This window comes from Heloderma suspectum, chromosome 4, assembly GCF_057233095.1.
Source record: "Heloderma suspectum isolate Gila_16-S chromosome 4, 16-S_ref, whole genome shotgun sequence".
Taxonomy (NCBI): domain Eukaryota; kingdom Metazoa; phylum Chordata; class Lepidosauria; order Squamata; family Helodermatidae; genus Heloderma; species Heloderma suspectum.
Genome location: NC_139461.1, coordinates 42,369,464 through 42,379,131, shown reverse-complemented (window position 1 = coordinate 42,379,131; position 9,668 = coordinate 42,369,464). Strand labels below are relative to the sequence as shown.

At 54.0% G+C, this 9,668-nt stretch overlaps 1 pseudogene; it reads right to left on the bottom strand.

Annotated features, from left to right (window-relative positions):
- Window positions 1-1,340: 1,340 nt before the first annotated feature.
- Window positions 1,341-4,602, bottom strand: LOC146346754 (uncharacterized; annotated as a pseudogene).
- Window positions 4,603-9,668: the final 5,066 nt, after the last annotated feature.

Genomic DNA, 9,668 nt, shown 5'->3' with positions numbered 1-9,668 from the left:
TAAATATTACTTGATCTGCAGCAAGAATGCGGCTCCAACTTGTTTTGGCTGGCCATATTAAATCAAAGCCTGTTTTACAGAGATGGGCAGAGCTTACGCTAACCATTTTTCAGACTCAGCACCTGCATGACAAATTCCATGCTTGTCATAGCAAAACTGAAAGAGGGGCTGCAGTGCAATTATAGAATTTGTGTACAGTTAATATTTTCCTCCCATCATGTGCAAACCTATTGTACAACTCTGCCTTGCATTCGCATCCAGCTGGTTAAATACTAAACAAAACCTATGGTACAGGGTTCCATTTGCTGTGAGCGAAGACTTTGCAAGTGTTTGGACAACTGCTTGTGACTTGTGACTGCGTCACAGTTTTATCATAAGTGTGTTTCCATTGTTTTTCTGTGTTTCTTTGTAGCGGAAGTGAATTTACTAGCTGATTGTGTCTCTGGGCAATTTTCTACTTTAAAATGTTTGTCATCTAATCAGGGAACAACTCATGTTATTTAGATAACATCCTCCACACACACACACATGATCTGGAGTAAAATGCAGCTAAGAGAAACAAATGTTAAACGTGTCCCATGTGATGGGAAATTTTTCACATCTTCCAAAACAGGGCTCACCATACTTCAGTCCTGGAACCTGTTTTCACTGCCAGTTCCCAAGCAAGATGAAGCCCCCTTTTTTTAATGCAGCCCCCTCGTCCAGGTCATCTCTGATGATCCATTCCCAAACTGGCCTGATTCTGCTTGTTCTTTGCTGGCCAAGTTCCAGGGTAGACCACACCGAAGGCGGCAAGTGGTCCTGTAGCAAGCAAACAAGGTTCTAGAGCAGGGGACCCCAGTGTGGCACCTGCAGGGACTTCCAAGGCCACCCACGGAGTTCTCCACTCCCTGCCCCCTTCATTTTTTTTTTTTTTTAATACAGACCTTGGGAAAGGTTAGGGCAGTCTTCTTTGCAAGTGGAGATGGGTAATGAAGAGACGGACACAAATCTTGGGTTGAAATTGGGCCACATTTATTGAAATATCTGCAAAGGGGAAACTAGGACGGGCCCTGACTGTGCCAGCGGTTAGCTGGCACCTTTGTGGATGAAAACATACCCAGCTTGAGGGGTAGTGTGTCAGCATCGCCGCCCCTCTGGACTGCCCCTTATGGGGGAGGTAGACCTTCCCGTGCCACCCCCTCCTGGGGCAGCACAGCTCCTGGGTGATTTGGTCTCCCAGGCAACCCTTATCTCACCACTGAGCCACAAAACCCGTTCAGGAGGCCTCAGGCGTCACCTGTCACCATAAGGTGCCTCTGAATGCTTACCATCCCTAAGCTCGTTCTCCTTTGCTCATCCTAGCTGCCACTGGGAGTGACAAGCCTATTGCTTGTCAAACTCCCCCCCCCCCACCTGCACAGAAGAACTTCCCACAGGCCCCTTTGCAGATCTGACAGAAAGGTGTCATTTCCTGCATCAGACAGGTGTACACCATCATGTCTGTAGAGCTCCCTCCATGTCCATCTGATTTCCTGATGAGTGACGATCCCATCACTGTGTTCGTATAGCCCCAAGGCAATCTCTCTGTTGACTTCCTGTCGAGCCTTCTCGATAGCTCCCATATTCTGTGCATTCCACTTAATCCTTGGAAGCAAGCAAGACCATAGAATGATTACCCCCAGGCCACCTGTGCCGGATCTCCTGGAAATCGGCCAAGGCCTGCTCAATCAGGTCCTTGCCTTTAACACAGCCCAAATTGTCCCCCCCCCCCCGCCCGATGCAGCACCAAAACCTGTGGGGGAAGAGCAACCCGACCTTGATGGAATAGCATGGGAAGGAGACACTCCTACCGCATGCCACGTCTGCCAAGCCATTGCACATTAGCGCTCTGGGACATTCCAAGCTGGGATGCGCAGCCCAACGTGGAAGCCCTCCGAGCAGCACAAAACACCATGCTGTGCCCGCATATGAGCACCCAAACTGATGCGCCTCCATTCCAACGATCTAAGGGGAATGAGAACAGTAAGCACAGAAAACCAGGCGTCATATCAGTAGGGATGTCAGAGAATTCCGCGACGGATCTCGGTGAGGCCGAATGCCAGTGCATTCAGGCCCACAAAATCCGTCGCAGAACGAAGCCCCCCCCCCACGAAAGGCGCACGGGATGAAGTCCCTGCCACCCCCACCCCACGAAAGGCGCGCGAAACTAGTGATGTACGAAAGGGACTTACCTGGTCTCGCAGCTTGCTTCGCGGTGGGAGGGAGGCACTTCGGTTCTCCCACCGAAGTTCAGGCCGGGGGGGGAGGCGCCCTGCCTCGCCCGGCCGAAATTCAGGCCAGGGAGAAGCGCCCCGTCTCCCCGGCCGCGAAATAAAAAGTGGGGGGGGGAAACCGTGATAGGCTACATAACGATTAACGTAGCCTATCACGGCTGACTTTGGAAATCTAGCCGTGATCGGCTACGTTAATCGTTACGTAGCCTATCACGGGTGTTGTTGTTTTTTTACTTTATTTTGTAATGGTAGCGGTGGCAGCCGGTCGGAAGACCGGCCGCCACCCCCAACGAACCGCCGCTGGGACCCGCCGCCGAGAGGGACATTCGAGGGAGGTAAGTCCCATCCCGGGGGGGGGGCGCGGAGAATTTCACCAACAATTTCGGGGGGCCGAATGCGTTGGCATTTGGCCTCCCTGAGATTCGTGGAGAAATTCACGGCCATCCCTACGCGAAACAGAGCACTTACCTGCTCCCATCCATGCTGCTTTGCGAATAGCGGCCATCCTGCGGCTGCCATTTGCTTCCTCCTCTTCATAGCCGTGATAGGCTACGTAAATACTTACGTAGCCTATCACGGCTAACGCAGGGACGCCATTTGTATCCCTGCGGAGGCCATGATAGGCTACATAAGTATTTACGTAGCCTATCACGGCGGGGGGGGGAACCCCAGTGTACGCAAATGGCAGCAGCTACCGCCATTTGCGTACGCTGGTTTTTTTTTCCCCTCTGCCGTGATAGGCTACGTAAGTATTTACATAGCCTATCACGGCTCAATACAGGGACGCAAATGGTAGAGGCTACAACAGCCACCACTTGCGTCCCTGCAGGGCTGCCCAGCAGCCGGATGTCTGGCTGCGGGTGGCCCGTGCCGGCCGGCAGCTCCGCAGCTTGGCTGCGGAGCGGAGCCGGCCAGGCAGGATTCCAGGGGGAGGGACGGAGCGCCTCCCCCCCACCGCGGATGCCCCTGCGCAGAGCAAGGTAAGGGATTCGTACATCCCTCCATATCAGGCAGTCAAACCCCGCATGTACGTCCGGAAGGCCCCAGAGCGCCATCTGCCTACTGCCTTCACCTGATTCTGCGAGAAACCCAACGACGCGGCTGTGGAGGCTGCTCCAATCTGGAAAGAATGTGTCCAGAATCGGAAATCACCCAGGCCGAGGGCACCCAGTGCAGATTTGGTGACGGTCCAGAATTGGAATTTCGTCAACAGGGAGCCATGAGAGTGACAAAATAACGGGCTGTCCGCTGACCCCCATAGTCCCATAAAATCCACTAAGGCCCTAACCGGGCATAACTCCTCCATTTCAGCTCGACAGAGGGATACCGTCACGCCCTTGCCCCGCTGGTCAGTCTTGGATCTCTGAATCCAAAGATGAACAATATCTGGACAGGCCAGGACCTCCGAATATCTCAGGGTCCTTCCTGACGTGTCACTTTTGGACGCCCAGACTAATTTGGAAATCCTGAGGGCCCCAAAGAAAGCCATTAAAGCCAATGTGTGGAACAATGCAGCCTCATAGTGTGAGACACAAATGGATGGCCACAGTCTATGAAGACCCAAAAGGGTATCCGGAGAAATGGGGTGCCTAGAGTCAACCAGTGCAGGTGAAATCCTAGCCCAACCCTGGATGGTGTGTCACACCCTAAAATTGGCCGTGGAATCGCTTACCCCTTAACTTTAGACCAGGAGGCCAACATGGCCAGCTTTCCGCTTATGGTCCTGGCCGATAGCCCCCTGTTCCTAGAATACACACAAAATTGCAGGAGGTGATCCACTGGGATGGGCCACGTGTGATTTATTTATTTAGGGTGTTTTTACCCCACTCTTCAGCTGAAAAAGGCTCCCAGAGTGGCTTACAAAGATGAATATTAAGACAGTCCCTGCCCTCGAGCTTACAATCTAAAAGACACGACACAAAAGGAAAAGAAATTCGGAGGAAGGAGGGGAAGGAAAGCAAATACACCAGTGACTGATGTATAGGACCAGGTTGGTCTCCCCCCTGCATTGACATTCATCCTGGGAGGCAGGGGACTCCCCCTCAGTTCTCTAGCCAATGGATGAGGCCAGAGTTAGTTGGAGCTGCGTGTTCTTTCTAGCAGGGAGGGAAGGAGTGAGCTCCCTGCAGCTCTTCCCTCTCTGGCTGATGTAAAGGACCAGGTTGGTCTCCCCCTGCAATGGCATTCATCCTGGGAGGCAGGAGGTGCAGCCCCCCAGTAGCCCTTGGTTCTCTAGCCGATGGATGAGGCCAGAGTGATGCAACTGCAGTTCGCTCTGGAAGGCCCGGAACTCCCTACCTGCTTTGTCGTAGGCGACCCTAGTGTTGGGAGCTATGGAGTTCATCATGGCGTGCTCAGCTTCAGTCCACCAATCTCCCATAGAGCAGCGGGCATGGGGTCTGGCAGTCGACGAGCCCATGGTGCTAACTCTCAGAACCTGTCTATCTGGTTACGTGATAAAGCATCGGCAATTGAATTGTCCAAGCCAGGCACGTGTCGGGCACAGAACAAGATATTAGTTGCAGGCAATGAAGCGTAAATGCTCTTACCAATGACATAACCCTGTGGTTTCTGGAGGTCAGAGTATTAATGACATGAATGATGGCTAAGCTGTCACACCAGAAGAGAACCACAGAGTTGGCTAATTGGTCAGCCCAGAGGTGCATCACCACGTAAATGGGGGAAAATTCTAGGAATGTAAGGTCCCTGCAGATTCCGACTGCCATCCAGCTCTCAGGCCACCACCCAAAGCACCAACAGTCTAGCCATATGACACCAAAGCCCAGTGCCCCAGCAGCATCGGAGTGAACCTGGAGATCAGCTTTGAGGAGCAACTCACACCTCCAAAATGAAATGCCATTAAATTCCTGTAAAATTTGAAGCCAGACCCCCATATCCAAACGCATAGCAGCAGTGACCCTCGTTCGGTGATGGATGGGGCTCTCGCAATCCGTGCATTGCCCAGCATTGCCTTCGCACGAAGGCCCGGCCAGGAGCAACTACTTTACAAGCAAAATTTAGATGCCCTACTACCTCTTGTAATGTCTGCAAGGAGACCTTACGAGAATGCATTATTGCCAGAAGCTTTGCCCACAGGACAGTAAGTTTGTCTTTTGGAAGCCAGCAATATTGATTAAGGATATCCAACTCAATCCCTAAGAATGTTAAGACTGCAGATGGACCCTCTGTTTTTTCGTGTGCCAATGGGACCCTAAGCTCATCTGCCAGGGCCCCGAGGGCCTGCATCAAGTTGGAGCACTGAATGGAATTCTTCGACCTGGAAAACAAGAAGTCACCCAAATAATGGACCATACTCTGTACGCCTGACCTGTCTTTCACAGCCCATTCCAAAAAGATGCTGAACCTCTCAAACATGGCGCAAGATATAGAACACCCCATGGGGAGGGCCCTGTCCAAGTAGAACCTATCTTGGAAACAGAACCCCAAAAGGTCAAAATCCAGTGGGTTGACGGGCAAAATGCAAAAGGTGGACTTTATATTGCATTTCCCCATCAGAGCCCCATGACCAAACCCCGGACCATGGAAACAGCTGTGTCGAAGGAAGCATAGCACACTGAGCATAGATGATCAGGGATTTCATCATTAACTGACCCACCTTTGGGGAAGGAGAGGTTATGAATTAACCTGAACTCCCCAGAGGATTTCTTCGGTTCGATACCCAGCGGGGAAACATGCAGGTTAGGTATCGGGGGGAAGGAAAATGGGCCGATAATCTGGCCAGCGAGCACTTCTTTGTCAATCTTAGCCTGTATCAGCTGCTGCATGGCCAGGGCAGATTTCTGATTTTTAGAGAACTGCACCTTACGTTGACCCTGGAAAGGAATCCTAAAACTGTACCTGAAACCCTGCTCGAGATAGATGGCGTCCGCCTTGCACAAGTAGCGCCGTAACAGTCATTGAAGAGACCCAATCTTAACTGGACTGGGCCCCTTTTGGAGGGGCTTTCCTGCCACCCTGCCCATCCCATAGGGGTCCCCGCCAGCCCCTGGCTCAATGGCAAGAGGTGCAGGAGTGCTGTCCGCCACAGACAGAACATTTGTGGTGGAACCTACATGGGTTCCAAGAGCAGGAGCCCTTGGAACTGTATTCCCAGCACAGCCCGCGGTGTTGAACCCGCTGCCCTGCAAGTGGCCAGGAGGCCGACGCAGGTGTTTGTTTGGCCAAGATGTGACCACTGTCAGATCTATTGCCAAAACCTGGTCTAGATGGGTTCATGAATTGCAACCAGAGGTCCTGGTCCTTAAGATCCCATCGCATAGATGGGTCGATTGCGGCCCTCCAGCGAAAGGCCTCATCATATGCCAGCCAAGCCCCGCCCTCATATTCCACGTACGCCCAATAAATGATGTCCATGTATTTGGTAAGAATCCACCCCCGTTCCAGGAATCTTTGCTGTACAATTCCTGAGTAAATCAGAAAACCGGGTAGCCAATTTGACTAGCTGCAAGCTACCTTTTTTCCCCTGCTTCATTTGGGCTCTCTCTCCCTAGATTTGTCCTTGTCAGAGTATTCTGGTTCTCCAAATAGCAAGGAAAAAACATCGATAAATTCCCCCCATAGGATCTTGTCGCTAGCGGCCAGATGGAAACCTATTGGTGAGGAAGAGGCCCAGTGGGCATTGCACCTCTCCCTAAGTTGGCACAAGTGTCCACCGGTACTGACTGAGGGTCTGCCTGTGCTAGTGAAGGTGAGGGTGCCGCCTGGGGGTCCACCTGTGCTGGCGGAGGTGAGGGCAACAGCCCTTGTGTCTGTCCTGTGGGTCCCTACCACACACTTGCGCAAGCAACCATGGCCGTCAAAGGTGACTGTGAACTTGCACAGGGTGGAGCAGCAGAAGGGAGGGCCACTGGGCTAGGAAAGGGGGGAAAGGCCTGCCCCAGTCCGGCCTGCAGTGAAGTGGGGGCACCCCCGCCCCCACAGCTGTGATAGGACTTGTAGTAAGAGGGCTTGCTGCTGCTGGAGCCGCCACCGCCGCATCCGCCACATCCGCCGCCAGGTAGGTCCGTTCTGGGGGGGGGGTTGCAGGGGGGCCGGGGGGGCGAGGCCGTTCCGCCACAGATTCCAGGGGACTCACTGGAGTCCATGGTGGAATTCCCCAACATCCCTAGTTCCCAAGTGTGCTGGCGGTTAATGATTCCCCCACTGCCTCTGCTGTTGCTGGAGTTCATAGATCCTCAGGCTGATGGGCTGGGCCAGAATGAGCTAACGCAGGTGTGGAAGATGCCTCTGTGGCATCTAAATGAGCTGAAATAGAATGTAGAAGACAGCGCTGTGTCTGTAGCCTTGTTTGTTTAGGCTGCACAGCGCTGGTCTTACTTGGCCCTGTGGGGGCGGGAGGAACAATCCCATTGCCCTGCTCTACGGCCTCGAGGCGAGCCAGGATCGCCGCCAAATCAGGGCCCACCTCATCCTCGGAGGAAGAATCATGCCTGCCCCAAGTCCTCTTTGCAGGGGCCTGGGGACCCTGCCCTTTCCTTTCTTGCCACCCTGCCCATTTTTAGGAGGCATGTTGCCAGTGAATGAGAGAAGCAAAAAGAGGGGGGGTCAATGGGCTGGCTGGCAGCACCTGAACAAATTAGTGTACGCGCACGGTGCAAATAGCCAATTGGACTCGGCCCTGGTTAGCCTCAGTAAAGCAGTAAAGTCTAGCTGCCCGCAGTGGGGGAGAAATGGTGTGGAAGCCCCGCTGGTGGACAGCATGGCCCACCCTCGTTGCGGGATACTGGACCCAGGAACAGAATGCCCCACTAAGAGGCCGCAACTCTGTGTTGCGCATCCCTTTCCGCTGGGGTCTGGCCCCCCAACTTTGGGCCTATGGTCCTGGTGCCCTTTGTCTGGGCGGGCCGCGACTGAAGGAGAACTGGGAGGGACTGGGGCTGCTGATCGATGTGGGACACTGGGCCCAATGACTGGACACCCTGCAAAGGAGCTGCCACCTGTGTCCACCTCTCACTTGCCCCCTGGGGCCTAGCCACCAAGCCGTGGGCCTAATGGCCGTGGAGTGCGATGTCTGCATATCAACGGCAAAGAACCGCAGGGCAGGAAGACCCGGTCATGTCCCCGGTGGCCGCCACTGTGTGTGCAGCCAGACAGAGCGGGCGGCATAGCTGTGTCCCAGTAGACCGGTCACTGCTGCCTCCTCTGCTCCGCCACCTGCAAAGAGCCGAGTCCAGTCACCACCGACACCACAGGAACTCCCTCTTCGAGGGCTGTGCACTGCCGGACAGAACGGACGGCCTATCCGTATCCTGGCAGGCTGGCCACCCTCCTCCGCTTCTCCCCAGTGAAGGCCGAGGCCCAGGGGAGAAGGAGCGCACTGTTTGTGCTGCTGCCGCCGAGACTCGCCGCCGTTTGTGCTGCCGCCACCGCCAATCTCTGAAGCAGCTACTCAGAGCTGCAGACAAGAGCCGCGCCAATGAGGCACTGCCTGGGAGGGGCGTGGATCGAGGACAAAACTCCTCCAGCCCCTCCCCTTTCATGTGGCATGAAGAGCTGCCCAATGGCAGCCCGGGTCACCTTCTCCCCCGCCTGCCCGCAATGCCCCCCCCCCCACTCACAGCCAGGCAAGCCAGACGCGCGGGTAGGGCATTTCTCTCCCTTTCTTCCCTCACTATTTCTCTCCCCACCTCCTTACCTTGCTGTTTCTCCTCTGTCCCAGCCTTGCTCTTTCTGTCCCTTGTACCCTTTTGCCTCGCTGTTCCCACCCCCGAACACACACACACACGTCCTTAGCTCTCTTTTGACTAGCCAAGCCCTCACAGCAGCCATTATGTGACTAGCCACATCCTCCATGGCAGCCATTTTGTGGTGATACCACAGCAGTTTATCAAATTCCCAAATGTGCCCAAGGGTCCAAAAAGGTTGGGGACCCTTGATCCAGAGGACCAGAGATAGTCAGTGAGACCCAAAACAGGCTGGTGGTCAAGTACTGGAAGAAGGAGACAAGGATTGAAAGGGCCAGAGGCACACGGCATGATTAAAACCAGGCTGGTAGTCTAGATTCCAAAGGCCACAGCCTAGGGAAGCAAGGGCAGGCACAGGAGTTTGTGTGGCTACTCAAGGAAATGAGTTAGTTAGTCTGAAGATGTGAAGGTTTTAGAAGGCCTGGTATGTCATTATTGGCCTGTGGTGTTAGCTGATGATATTCAGGCTAGGACTCCAGGCTAGAAGGCACTCTTGTCTTGATCCATAGAGCCTAAACTGCCTGGTTTGCTGCAGGACCAGAGCACTGGTGATGCAAGAGGTACAGTAGTGAAAATTAACTGCTGGAGGCCCCAGTTCAAGACCCCCCTCACCACCATATCAGTTCTGATCCCAGCATTTCTAAGATGCAAGTATGCTCCTCTCCCACTTCTACCAGCCTGGCCTTTACATCCTGGGGGATCTCAACAA